We start from the raw sequence: 14765 nt of genomic DNA on the forward strand, positions 1-14765 counted from the left end.
AAGCAATCCCTATCAAAATACCACTGACATTTTTCACAGAGCTGGAACAAATAATTCTAAAATTTGTATGGAACCAGAAGAGATCCCGAATAGCCAAAGGAATGTTGAAAGAGAAAACCAAAGCTGGTGGCATCACAAAGCCAGACTTAAGCTCTAATACAAAGCTGTAATCAAGACAGTATGGTACTGGCACAAAAACAGACACATAGATCAATGGAACAGAATAGAGAGCCCAGAAACGGGCCCTCAACTCTATGGTCAACTAATCTTTGACAAAGGAGGAAAGAATATCCAATGGAAAAAAGTCTCTTCAACAAATGGTGTTGGGAAAACTGGATAGCCACATGTAGAAGAATGAAACTGGACCACTTTCTTACACCATACACAAAAATAAATTCAAAACTGGATGAAAGACCTAAATGTGAGACAGGAATCCATCAAAATCCTAGAGGAGAATACAGGCAGCAATCTCTGTGACCTCGGCTACAGCAACTTCTTGCTAGACACGTTTCCAAAGCCAAGGGAAACAAAAGCAAAAATGAACTATTGGGACTTCATCAAGATAAAAAGCTTTTGCACAGCAAAGGAAATAGTCGACAAAACGAAAAGACAACCGGCAGAATGGGAGAAGATATTTTCAAATGTCTTATCAGATAAAGGGCTGGTATCCATTATAAAGAACTTACCCAACTCAACACCCAATAAACAAAAAACCCAGTCAAGAAATGGGCAGAAGACATGAACAGAGATTTCTTCAAAGAAGACATACAAATGACTAACAGACACATGAAAAAATGTTCCACATCATTCAGCATCAAGGACATACAAGTCAAAATCACAATGAGCTACCACCTGACACTGGTTAGAATGGCTAAAATTAACAACTCAGGAAATGACAGATGTTGGCAAGGATGCAGAGAAAGGGGAACCCTCCTACACTGTTGGTGGGAATGCAAACTGGTGCAGCCACTCTGGAAAACAGTATGGAGGTTTCTCAAAAAGTTAAAAATAGAACTACCCCTACCACCCAGCAATTGCACTACTAGGTATTTATCTGAAGGATACAAAAATAGTGATCTGAAGGGGCACATGCACCCCAATGTTTATAGCTGCAATGTCCGCAACAGCCAAAGTCTGGAAAGAGCCCAGATGTCCATCGACACATGAATGGATAGAGAAGATGTGGTATAAATACACAGTGGAACATTCCTCAGCCATCAAAAAGAATGAAATCTTGCCATTTGCAATGATGTGAATGGAACTAGCAGGTATTATGCTAAGAGAAATAAATCAGTCAGAGAAAGACAAATACCACATGATTTCACTCATACGTAGAATTTAAGAAAAAAAATAGATGAACATAGAGGAAGGGAAGAGAAAATAAATTAAGATGAAAACAAAGAGGGAGGCAAACCAGAAGTGACTCTTAACTCTAGGAAACAAACTGAGGGTTGATGGAGGGGAGGTGGGTGGGGGAATGGGGTAACTAGGTGATAGGCCTTAAGGAGGGCACTTGATATAAAGAGCAATGGTTATTATATGCAACTGATGAGTCACTAAATTCTACCCTTGAAACTAGTAAAATATACTATATGCTAACTAAATTGAATTTAAATAAAGAATTTTAAAAATTAAAAAAAAAAATTCTCTCTCCCTCTGCCCCTCCAGCCCTCGCTCCTGGTAGGTAAAGAAAAGAAGGTAAAGAAAAGGTAAAGAGAAGGTAAAGAAAAGAAAAGAAAGGAAAAGAAAAGAAAAGAAAAACATTGTATCTGAATTTATGGTATTTCTTTACTCTAAAATACTTCATTGCTATTCTTGGGAGTTCACCTTCAAGGTAGTCACCAGTGAACCCTGTCTCCTGGTATTTACACCTTGTGTAGTCCTCTCTTACCAGTATTGGCCTGTGTAACCAATAGAATATGGCAGAAGTAAGAGTATGTAACTTCAAGATTAGGTTATAAAGGACTGCAGCTTCCATGTTAGTTCTCTTCCACTCACCATCTTTCTTCTCTTCTAAGGGAAGCCAGCTAGTATGACATGAGGACATTCAGGGAACTCTATGGGAAGTCCCATGTGGCAAAAAACAGAGGTCTCTGGCAAAGAGCCAGTGAAGAGATGAGGCCTGCAAACTACATGTGTGAGCTTAGAAGTAAATTCTCCATATCTTTAGTTAAGCCTTGAGGTAACTGTAGCTCCAGCCAACAGCTTAACTGCAATTTATATATGAATAAAGACCCTGAGCTAGAACCACCCAACTAAACTGCTCCCACATTCCTTCCTGCCCCTCAGAAACTGTGAGAGATAATAAACATTTGTTGTTTTAAGCTACTAAGTTCTGGGGCAACTTATTATAGCAATAGATAACCAAAACATGTTTTTTATGTTGTGGTGATTCATTTTTATGACTCAGACAACTACCTAAGCAATAAAAGACACTGAGCATTGTCCTTATCAAGGGAAGGGAGAGGAGAGGTTAGACATACTGCTCATAACTCTCAAGGATCCTACAACAGGAAACTCATACTATTTCTCCACTACAAACCCGCTGAAATAGTGGCAGCAGAGAGATGATTTAGAAAAAAAGAAAAAAAGTACAGGAAAACAGAGAACACTGGAAGGAACTGTAGAGATAGTGACTAGAATTCCATAGGAAATCAGTAAATTTTCTTATTTTTCAAAAGCATATATAATTTTCAAAGTGTAAAAACTACAAGATTTGAAATATACTCCCTTACTTCAAAATAAAACACAGTAATCCCCTTTGCAGACAAGAGGTTCTCCTTTTGGTTTTTATCAGAACTACTGCTGGAGAAAATGAGCTATCAAACAATATACATTTCCTTCAAGACTTGAACAGCAGAACATATATAGTATGTTAATCTTCAAGGCTAAATTAAATGAAATTCTTTTGTATTTTTAAAACAAAGTTTAGGGGGGAAAAAGGTACTTCAGAAATCTATGTGCTAGTTACTGCAATAAAGGTTTTTGCTTTCTTTTTTTTTTTATTTTTTTATTGTTATGTTAATCACCATATATTACATAATTTGTTTTGGTGTAGTGTTCCATGATTCATTGTTTGTTCATAACACCCAGTGCTCCATGCAGAATGTGCCCTCCTCAATACCCATCACCAGGCCGGTTTTTGCTTTCTTAATAATTAAATATAATTTATGAAAATAGAGCAACATGTTTTGTGAAGCTATTAAAGACACTATTACTGAGTCCTACTTTGACAACAGTGGCATAATTTCCATTTCCCTCTTCTCCTCTTAGAAGTAGTCTAAACAGGGGCGCCTGGGTGGCTCACTTGGTTAAGCGTCTGCCTTGGGCTCAGGTCACGATCCTGGGATCGAGCCCCGAATATGGCTCCTGGCTCAGCAGGGAGTCTGCTTCTCCCTCTGCCTCTCCCCCCACCCCGTGGCTTGTGCTCTCTTGCTCACTCTCTCTTTCTCTCTCTCTCAAATAGATTTTTAAAAAAAGGAAATATTCTAAACAACAAGGAGATCAAAAACAAAAACAAATTCCTGTCCTGGTAAAATAAGATATAGCTAAAACCCAACTCTCAAAATATGTGGACAGTCTCCCAAAAGTAATGGAGATCATGGAGATCAAGAGTGCAAGCAGAAAAGGAAAACTGCTTATCTCACAAAGCGGTAGCAAGACAAATTTCTCAAAGTGTAAAGCCTAAAGCCCATATTTATAACAATAAGAAGACACACGTGCTATAGGCAGAAACTCCTCAGTTTGGTTCCAACAACGAAAACAGAAAAGACAGAACTTAAAGAGAAACCATTGAGAAACACCCTGTTTACAAAGAACATTGTTTCTATGGCAGGAGAGAAAAGAGGTTTTGTATTAGGAAAAAATACACAGTTGCCTAACCCCATTGGCTGGGGAAAGATAAAAGCTGAACAAACTAGCACATTAAATCCCGGATCATTATGAAAATTCTAGATAGCCTGGAATGTGGAAAGACATGCGCCTATACTCACACAAGCCTCCTACAAATAACTGGGCAAAAGTAAAGTAAACATACCACATAGAGATTTATTTTTAAGTTTTTTTTTTAAAAAAAGGCAAAATGCAAAATTATGTTCCAAAACCTAGACCAACATCTTTCCTCTCAATAAATGTAAATGAGCTGAACTCATCAGAGCAAAAGACTTTCAGACTAGATCATAAAAATAAGACCCAACCCTATAATATAAACTAATACCTAAAACTAAGAGTTTTTTAAAGTTGAAGAAAATAAAACCATGGGCAAAAGTATATTAGGCAAATACTAACAAAACAAGGGTTGTATCTTAATACCCCACAAAGCTGAATTCAAGAACCTCCCCGTCCCCCCACCCCCCCAAGAAAGCTTTAAACTAGAAAAAGAAAGTGATTTCATAGTGTTAAAAAATGATGCAGCTCCTTTCCAACAAATGGTGCTGGAGCAACGCAGCACCCATGGGCAAAATGAAAGAAAGAAAAAAATAAAAGAAATCAACACGAACCTCACACCTTATATAAAAATTAACTCAAAATGGCTTATGAATTTAAGTGTAAAATGTTAGAAGAAAAAATGCATAGAAAAAAAAAGAAGAAAATCTTCAGAACCTATAGTTAGGGAAGGGTTCTTGACAACAAAAGCACAATCCATAAAAGGAAAAATTAATAAATTTTGCTCTGCAAAAGCCCTATTAAGAGACTAAAAAGACAAACTACAGACTGGTAAAAAATATTTGCAAACCATACACCCAACAAATAACTTGTATCTACAATATATAAAGAACTCTCAAAACTCAACAGCAAAAAGACCATTAACCCAATTAGAAAATTAGAAGACATGAACAGACATGAACAGAAGAGGAGATATTAATAGCAAATAAATACATGAAAAGAGTTTCAACATCATTAGCCCTTAGGGAAATGCAAATTAAAACCACAATGAAATATCACTACATACCTATCAGAATGATCAAAATAGTGAAATACCAAATGCTGACAAGGATGTAGAGAAAAGAGATCATTTATATGCAACCAGTGGAAATGTAAAATGGTACATCTACTCTAAAAAAAAGTTTAGCAGTTTCTTTAAAAACTAAACATGTACTTACCATATGCCCCAGAAATTACATTCTTGAATATATGCCCCAGAGAAATGAAAACTTATGTTCAGACAATGCCTATATAAAAATGTTCACAGAAGCCTTATTTGTAATAGCCAAAAACTGGAAACTATCCAAATGTCTTTCAACAAGTGTATAGTTAAACAAGCTGTGGTACATCATTACCATGGAATACTACTCAACAATAAAAAGAAACTATTAATACACTTAACATCTTGAATGGATCTCAAGAATATGCCAAATGAAAAAAGCCAGTTTCAAAAGATTATAAGCTATGCGACCTCATAATTCTTGAAATAACAAAATTATAGAGATATAAAACAGATTAGTAGGTGGAAGGGTTACGAATGGGGCAGGTGAGGAGGGTTGGTATAACTACAAAGGGATAGCAAAAAGGAGCCCTGTGGTATTTATTTATTTATTTATTCAATCTCAACACCCAAGTGTGGCTTGAACTCATGACCCTGAGGATCAAGAGCCACATGATGCTCCACCAACTAAGCCTGCCAAGCAATCCAAGTCCTGTGGTTTTAAAACAGTTCTGAATCTGAATTGTGGGGTAGTGACATGAAGCTACAGATGTGATAAAATTACGTAGAAATATAAAACACACACACAAAAGTGCATGTAAAACTGGTAAAATCTGATAGACTCTATGAGTTGAACCAACATCAGTTTCCTGGTTGTGATATTTTACTGTACTCATGGCAAGATGTTACCACTGGGGAAGGCTGGGTGAAGGATGCATGGGACCTGCTTGTACATTTTTTTGTGTTTTTTTGCAACTTTATGTGAATCTATAATTATTTCAAAACAAAAAGGTTTCTTTTAAAAGAACATTCATAAAGCAAAACTAAACAGAGAGAAGTTGAAATATCTTACTAGAATACAGAACTATACAACATAAGAAGGTAGTTTTCATTGATATTATTAAACTCTACGTACCTGAAAAAAAAAAATACATCTTCAAGTGTTCGTGAAAGGCAACAATTGACCAAATAGCATACGACCAAAAAAAATCTCAATAAATTCAAAGAGGTAGAAATATTAAACAATATGCTTTGAAAACAATACAGTAAAACTAGAAACAGTAACTAAACCAGAGACCAAACATACAAACACACATTTATCACCTGGGAAAAATGCTTAAATTACAAACACTAAATTAAAAAAAAAAATTCATGGTATCTAGAAAATAACCAAGGCAAATCACTACATATCAAAACATGAGGAATAAAATTAAGCAGTGGTCAGAAAATATCATGACCTCAAATACACATATAGTGTATTTATTGCATTAATAAATAAGAAAGAATGAAAATAAATATATTAAGTATCCAATTTAAGTTACAGGAATAAAATAAGCCTAAGAGGAAAAAAAGAATAAAAAGTAATTTTTTAAAAGCTGGTTCTTTGAGAGAAAAAGGATATATAAACAACTAATAAAAACAATCACAAGAGAAAATGTACAAATATACAAAATAAGAAACAATAAGGAAGCAATAATCATAGATACAAAAAAATTTTTTTAACTTTTTTTTTTTAAGTAGGTTCCACAACCAGTACAGAGACCAATGCGGGACTTGAACCCATGACCCCGAGATCAAGACCTGAGCTGAGATCAAGAGTCAGAAGCCTAACCAACTGAGCCACCCAGGTGCCCCATACAAAAAATTTTTTAAATCAGTAAGAGACAGTGATGACTACTACTATTACAACACTCTACAGAAATATATTTTAAAACTGTAGAATGAGTGGGCGCCTGGATGGTGCAGTCAGATGACCACCCACCTCTTCGTTTCTGCTCCAGTCGTGATCTTAGACTCATGATCTCAGGATTGTGGGATGAGCCCCGCATCAGGCTTCAGGCTCACTGTGGAGTCTACTTCAGATTCTCCTTCTGCCCCTCTTGCTCTCTCTCTCTCGCAAAAAATAAATAAATCTTTAAAACTGTAGAATGAGTAATTACATATATATAATTAACAAAACTAACCTTGGAAGAGGCAGAAAACCAAAAAGATTAACTACTACTGAATTTAAAAAGTTAAGAGCCACCCTCCATAAAAAGCCCCAAGCTCAGAATACCACCAAACTTATAAAGCACAGATGCCAGTTCTATTTAAACTATCCTAGAGCATTAAAAAATAAAAACTTTTAATGTTTATAAAAAATGATTACAACTATGAAAGTAGAAATTTTCCTGGAATTCAGGATTTCAATCTTTGAATTCAATATTTAATATAATCTATCATTTTAAGGGATATAAGATGAAAAAATCAAATGGCTATTTCCATAGATAATGAAATAGCATTTAACAAAATTCAACAATCTTTCTTGATTTAAAAGAAAACTAAATGTGGGTAGAAAATTCCTTAACATGATAAAATGTTTCAATCCAAAAGTCAAAATAATGTCCAATGGGGAAACATTAGAAGCATTCCCAAGGAACAAGTCCAGAATATTCACTATTTTCTCTATAACTTAACATTGTCCTGGAGGTACTAGCCAACATAATTAGCCAAAAGAAAAAAAAAAATCAGACAAAAAATATGAAAGGTGGTAAAATTATTGCTGTTCACAAATGTCTGAATACTCATAAACTTTTTTTAGATTTATTTATTTATTTATTTGAGAGAGCAATAGTGAAAGAGGAGCAGAGGGAGGGGGAGAAGCAGACTCCCTGCTGAGGAGGGAGCCAACATGACACTTGATCCCAGGACCCTGAGATCATAACCTGAGCCGAAGGCAGACACTTAACCGAATGAGCCACCCAGGTGCCCCAACACTTGTAAACTCAAAAAGATCAACTGAAAAACTTATTAGAAACAAGATGGGGGCAACTGGGTGACTCAGTTGGGTGGGTGTCTGCTTTCGGCTCAGGTCATGATCCCAGGGTCCTGGGATCCAGCCCCATGTTGGGCTCCCTGCCCAGTGGAGAGCCTGCTTCTCCCTCTCCCTCTGCAGCTCACCCTGCTTGTGTTCTCTCTCTCTGTCAAATAAATAAATAAAATAGTGAAAAAAATACAAAACAAAAAAAAAAACAAGATGATTCTTGTAGCGGAACAGAGAATTAGTATGGAAAATTAGTAAGTTCAAATATACAATCAGTTCTAAAATATACTAAAAACTCTCCCTTATTTCATCAAATCATCCCAGTTGTTCTTTTCTGAATGAAACTGATACTATTTGAAAAATTAGTACAGTATGAATTTCTGTTATATATAATCTAGTGACTTGCACTATAAAATTATAAAGGTATACTAACGGAATACTTGGAACCTCAATATAACCTCAATATAACAGAAATTATGGTAAATATTTTAAATCCTTAATACTTAGTGCTTTACTGTACTAAAATTAAAAATGCTAAATGTTAAAATATAGCAGAATATCTAAAACTCAATCAATATAATCAAACCTTCCTCACTTTTACTAAAAGGATTAACATTCCACAAACCTCCAAACAAAACATGGAAGGTTTTTCACCAACTTTCATACATGAAGTACTTTCTGTCAAATTTAGATGCTGTCTTTCCAACAACCACATAACCCCCATCCAATTTATTGTTTTTAGATGAAATTTAGCAATATATAAAGCTAAAAATGAAAAGATATACAGGTATCAATATTTAGAACTATGTTTACTATGCTGTCAGTTTATTTAACTATCAAAAGCTTTAGCAAGAATTACCTTCACATTCCGACAAACTAATAACAGTGATTTATTTTGGTATAAGGAATAAGGCAGGAATCAAGCTTTTTTCTTTAATTGAATTAACTTTAATTCTTTTTATATATTTTTATATATTTTAAATATTTATTAAATTTTTTATATATAACTCAACACCATTGATTTGAAATGTCATTTTATCATATATAAAAACCATAAAGATCATACTATATCATATGCAAAAATTCTTTTGGGGATTTATTTCTGGATTCTTGTGTCTCTTTCTTTGGTCTGTGGCAAACTTAATTCATACACTATTTATTTATACACTGTGCCAAACTTTTAATTATTTTATACACTATTTATACACTATAGCAAACTTTTAACTAATGAAGTTTTATAATGTATTTGATGCCTGGCAGACCTCTGCTTCTCATTCCTCTCCTTTTTTAGAATTTTCAGGACTATTCTTATGTGTTTATTTTTCCATTAAAAAGTATGGAGGGGCACCTGGGTGGCTTACTCAGTTGAGTGTCCAACTCTTGATATCAGCTCAGGTCAGGATCTCGGGGTCCTGAGATTGAGCCCCTTGTTGGGCTCCATGCTCAGTGGGGATTCTGCTTGAGATTCTCTCTCTCTCCCTTCTCCCTCTGCCCCTCCCCCTTCTCTCTCAAATAAATAAGTAAATCCTTTTTTTAAAGGTATGGAATAAGTGTGCCAAGATTTTTGAAGTACTGTTGATATTTTTATTGTGACCACATATTTTTAGATTAATTTAGGGAGAACTAATCTCATAACAATACTAAATCTTCCCATCCAAGAACAGGATCTGTCTCTTAATTATGTCTCAGTACATTATTCTTTAAGTACAGAATTCTATCAAGTGAATAACTATCAATATTCAAATATCTATCAACCATCAATATTCAAGTATCTATCAATATTGTAAAATGGATGCTTGCAAAATGATTTCTTACCTAGCAAAACCTCTTAGTAAATACTCTCCTTGAGGGCGCCTGGGTGGCTCAGTTGGTTAAGCGACTGCCTTCGGCTCAGGTCATGATCCTGGAGTCCCTGGATCGAGTCCCGCATCGGGCTCCCTGCTCAGCAGGGAGTCTGCTTCTCCCTCTGACCCTCCCCCCATCTCATGTGCTTTCTCTCTCATTCTCTCTGTCTCTCAAATAAATAAATAAAATCTTTAAAAAAAAAAAAATACTCTCCTTGAGTAAATATCAAGAGATGTTCACAGATACCTTCTCCTTTAAGAGCCAACCACAGTTGATGAAAGGTACTTTGTATTCTTATTAGAGTGCCATGAAAGAAATGTTTAACTTTCCTCAAAAGGCTACAAACTATGCTTGTCAACTCTTCTAGATGGATTGAGGAAATATCTCTTACCAGTTAGTTTTTTTTTTTAACTTTTTATTTATTTATTCATGAGAGACAGAGAAAGAGAGAGAGAGAGAGGCAGAGGGAGAAGCAGGCTCCCAAGGAGCAGGGAGCCTGATGCAGGACTCGATCCCAGGACCCTGGGATCATGACCTGAGCCGAAGGCAGACGCTTAACCATCTGAGCCACCCAGGCGCCCTTACCAGTTAGTTTGAGGGGGAGCAGGAAGGAGGCATTAAAAGCTGTGTAAGATCAAAGCCCTATCCTCAAATGGCTTTCAATTTAAGTAGGAAAAAAACAAACAAACAAAAAAAAAACAAGAAAACATAAAAAAACAGGGATAAGACAACCTTCCTCAGTTTCTTTGCTTAACTTTTCCCCTCCCTAACCCCATTTTAAGAGGAATTTAAAAAAAAAAAAAAAAAAACAGAAGGAAAATATTGTTAAATCCTCTGGGAAAGTCAATGTTTTATGCCAATAAGCCTCTGTAATGATCTTACAGAGAATGAAATTTCTAGAAAGTTATAATCTGTAAGAATAAAGTATCCAGAAGTAAAAGTCTAAGATTGCTTGTAGAGTTAGCTAAGGGTGGAGACAAAGCTTAATGGTTGTTCATTCTTAGAAAATGAACCAATTCCCACAGTAATGCATACTTGGCAGCATAATCAAGAAATACAAAATTTAAACTGTAATCCAAACCTTCCCTCACCATGGACCATAGCCTTAATGACTCCTATGAAATAAGTTCAGCATTTAGATTATAATTTGTTTCAGTAATAGCTGAAAAGATCAGAGATATAAATTACTGAATCTAAGAGGCAAAAACATAATAGGCTGGAATCATACCAAGTTCCTCCATATGAAGGAAAGAAGATATAATAAAAATTACAGCATCTTATATAGAATATTGATATTCTATCACAAAAGATAATTTTAAGATATGTTATGATTATGTAATATATGCTCAGTCCTGAATCCATGACTTCTCTGTCCAGTAAAAGCATTTGGGAAACCTGGAATGCAGAAATAACAGTCACTTTTTACAGTTATCAGGTAGATTTCTAAGCTATATAATCAGTATAGACAGTGATAAGTAAAACACTACATTTTATTGCTCTTTCTGCTTCCATTTCTTTAAGTAAACCCTGGTCTACACCTCAAAATTTGTTTCCAAAAGAAAAAAGTCCAGGAATAAGCTAAGGCAATAGCTCACACAAAAGAAAATGTCCTGTAGTAAGTCTTCCTTCTACATACCACAACATCTACTTTCACGTTGTTGTATTTTATTTTTGATTGTCATCAATCAGGAGGACAATTCTATTCTTTGATAACTGGCCTATGCTTCCAAAAGTGAAGAGCTCAGTGAAATAGAAGCTGCAGCAGCTGAGAACCAGGTCACAAATGTGAATGAGACAAAGTGAGAAATGGCTCTGAAGCCTAACAAACCAAGAAATACTAGATGCAGGTGATGCAGAACAGGCAGAAGGACACAGTAAGGATAATAGAGCCTCATACTCAAAATAGTAGAAAGATCAAACTGAAGAAATAACAGACATTCTTAAAGAAATTACATTTTTCTACTTTTAAGAACAATTAGTAATATGCTTTATTTGCCCAAAAAAAGTCTTCTGCAGCATAATAGCAGATCCAGTAAATCAGATGGTGAAGAGCCATTACAATTAGCACAGTAAAGTTCCCTGTCATTCTTTTGCAAGTAGATAAAAATCTTTCATAATCAAAAAATCAATTTTCATATGGAAATGGAGGTCAAATGAGTTTTTTCAAGATGCTTCAAACACATTTATTCCCTTTCTAAATTTCTTTTCTCCCCTCTTTTTATAAAAAACTAGAAACGAACAAGGGAAAGGGGCTCAGCATTATGAAATCTACTGCCACACCTGGGATAAGAAGCATTCCAAAAAATTCCAAAAGAGAAAAAAAATAAAATGGCAGAGATTTTATTTGGTAATATGCATGCACTCAATTTTTGGCTCTTTTATCTATATACAAAGCTATAATTTTGTGATCTCCAGGAGTTCCAACTTGAAAATATGCCCTGCACTAAAGACTAAACAAACAAATTTTTTTACTACATCAGTCCCAAAAAAAGAGATCCTACACCTGCCAAATGTCAAACTAAAAAACCTAAATATCACCCAATTCCTTCTTTTCCCTTACCTTCCACTTCCTCCCGCCAAGTTGTCTCAGTTGTAGTTCTGAAATACTGCCAAGTCATCTATTCATCTCCACTGCCACTGGGATGTCAAATCCATCTTTGCCTTTAAACTCCTATAACAGCATCCTAGCTGATCTCCCTGTTTCTACCCTTGTCCTCCTCAATCTCCACAGGCAGTACACATGATCCTCTTGACTTAAATCTCATCATGCCATTCTTCCACTAAAACCTTTACAAGCTTCCCATTTCACCCAAAATGAAATATAAACTCCTAGGCCATTGACCCTCCCATGATCCAGATACTACCTGATTCTGCAAACACACCCCCTATCACTTTTTCTCTCAATCACACATTCCTTATACTGATCTTTTTGACCCTAAAATAAGTCATGCTCTCTCCTACCTGAGAGCCTTTGTATTTTTTGTTCTCTCTTCCTGTAAAGACCTTCCCTCAACTCTTGGATTTTTGTTTTTGTTTTTAGGATCTGAAGAATACACTGATGTAAAAAATTCAAGCAATACCAAAAAACATATGGAAAGAAACAACTACTAAAAATTCCACCACCCAAAGAGAATTTCCATTAATATTTTGAGGATAATCTTTTCGTACATCTTTCTATGGATACATATGCTATCATACACTGTATATATATATAAATTATCTTCCACAAGTTCCAACTCTTCCCAAGCTGATTCTTTCTCGTACATTAGTTCTTCTCAAAAGAGGCCTGTTCCTCTCTATCACCCTGTTTATTTTCTTCACTGCACTTCTTTACTTGTCTCTCACTTTTTACCTGTCCAATCCCAATAGAATGTAAGCTCCATGAAGGCACAGATCTTGTCACTACTTTCTCAATCACTAGGGTCTAGTCCAATACCTAACACCCTGCAGGTGCCCAGTATTTACTGAATGAACAGATGGTGGCTCTATTTATAAGCTGCCCAATTCTAAATTAATATCTCCCATTCAAATTTATCTCCTGAGCTTCATACTCATACTTAACCATCCCACTTGACAGCTCTCTCCAAATAGAACACAGGTAGTTTAATCTCAATGAGCAAACCTGCTCTTCCTCATGGGATTCCCTGTTTAGATGGTATTCCCTATTTAGATGAATGACACTCCCATCAAATTTCCCAAGCCATACACTTAAATTTTATCCTTGAGGCAATTATTCCCTGTCACCTCACACCCATCCAATCACCAAGAGCCTCTCCATACTACTTCAATTCTACCTCCGAAGTCTCTTCAATATTCATTCAAGTCTCATTCAGCCCATCTGCTTCTCTTCCACTCAGTTGCAAATCACTGTCAATCATTTTTCCCCTAGACAACCATAACCTAACTTGCTGCTTTAGATCCATTCTTATTCCGCTCTAACTTATTCTCCATAGTGTAGCCTCAATAGTATTTTCAAAATAACAATTTGATCACATCATATTCCTTCTTAAAAATCTTCAATGGCTTCCCATTACTCTTAGATTAAGTCCTAAAATCCTTACTATGGATTATAAGGCCCACAAGAAATACCCCTTGCCTAACTATCCAGACTTTCCCTATAAACCAGACTTTGGCCTTCTTTCAATTCTTTAAATCTACCATTCTCTATTCCCCTGAGGGCCTTCATATATGCCATTTCTTCTGCCTAAAAGATTATCCACCATGTCACACCACTCTTGCAACACATAATCATCCTCTGAGTCTCAAACTCAAAGGTCACTTCCTCAGGGAGGCAGTGGTAGGCAGAATTCTAAAGCTATCTCTCTTCCTCCCCAAGATTTCCATCCTCCGTTATACAATCAAACAGTAATCCAGGTATTGCTGTGAAGGGACTTCGCAAATATAATTAAGTATTACTCAGCTGTTTCTAAGCAAGGGAGATTATCCTGGATTATCCTGGTGGGTCTAATATAATCAGTTAAACCCTGAAACGCAGAGCTTTCCCTGGGCTGAGGGCAGAACTGGAAGTGAGAGAGATGCGGCACAAGTCAGCAAACAACCTGACTAAACCTGGAAGATTCTCCCCCCCAAGAGACTCCAGATAAGATCCCAGTCCAACTGATTGATTACCTTGATTTAGGCCTGCAAGACTTTAAGCAGAGACCCCAAGTCAAGCCACCTGGACTTCTGATCTATACAAACTGTGATACAACAGATGGGTGTTGTTCTAAGCTGCTAAATTTGTGGCAACAATAGAAAATGAATACAAAGACTCTTCCCTGACCCCCACCTCCACCACAGATAGTGTTAGAGCCTCTGGTAAATGTTCCCATAGCATTTGACACTTCTCTTTCATGATACTCATCATACTTATTACTTAATTTAATGTATGTAGTCTAAGATCTACATTCAGAGATTTTGTATTTTTGTATACCATACACCATTATATTCCAACATCTACAAAATTGGTACCTA

At 35.8% G+C, this 14765-nt stretch overlaps 1 protein-coding gene across 4 annotated transcripts in view; it reads right to left on the minus strand.

The window, feature by feature from the left end:
• Positions 1 to 14765, minus strand: part of LNPK (lunapark, ER junction formation factor) — an 84673-nt gene that overhangs the window by 59851 nt on the left and 10057 nt on the right. The window lies entirely within an intron of this gene.

This window comes from Zalophus californianus, chromosome 3 (assembly GCF_009762305.2).
Source record: "Zalophus californianus isolate mZalCal1 chromosome 3, mZalCal1.pri.v2, whole genome shotgun sequence".
Taxonomy (NCBI): domain Eukaryota; kingdom Metazoa; phylum Chordata; class Mammalia; order Carnivora; family Otariidae; genus Zalophus; species Zalophus californianus.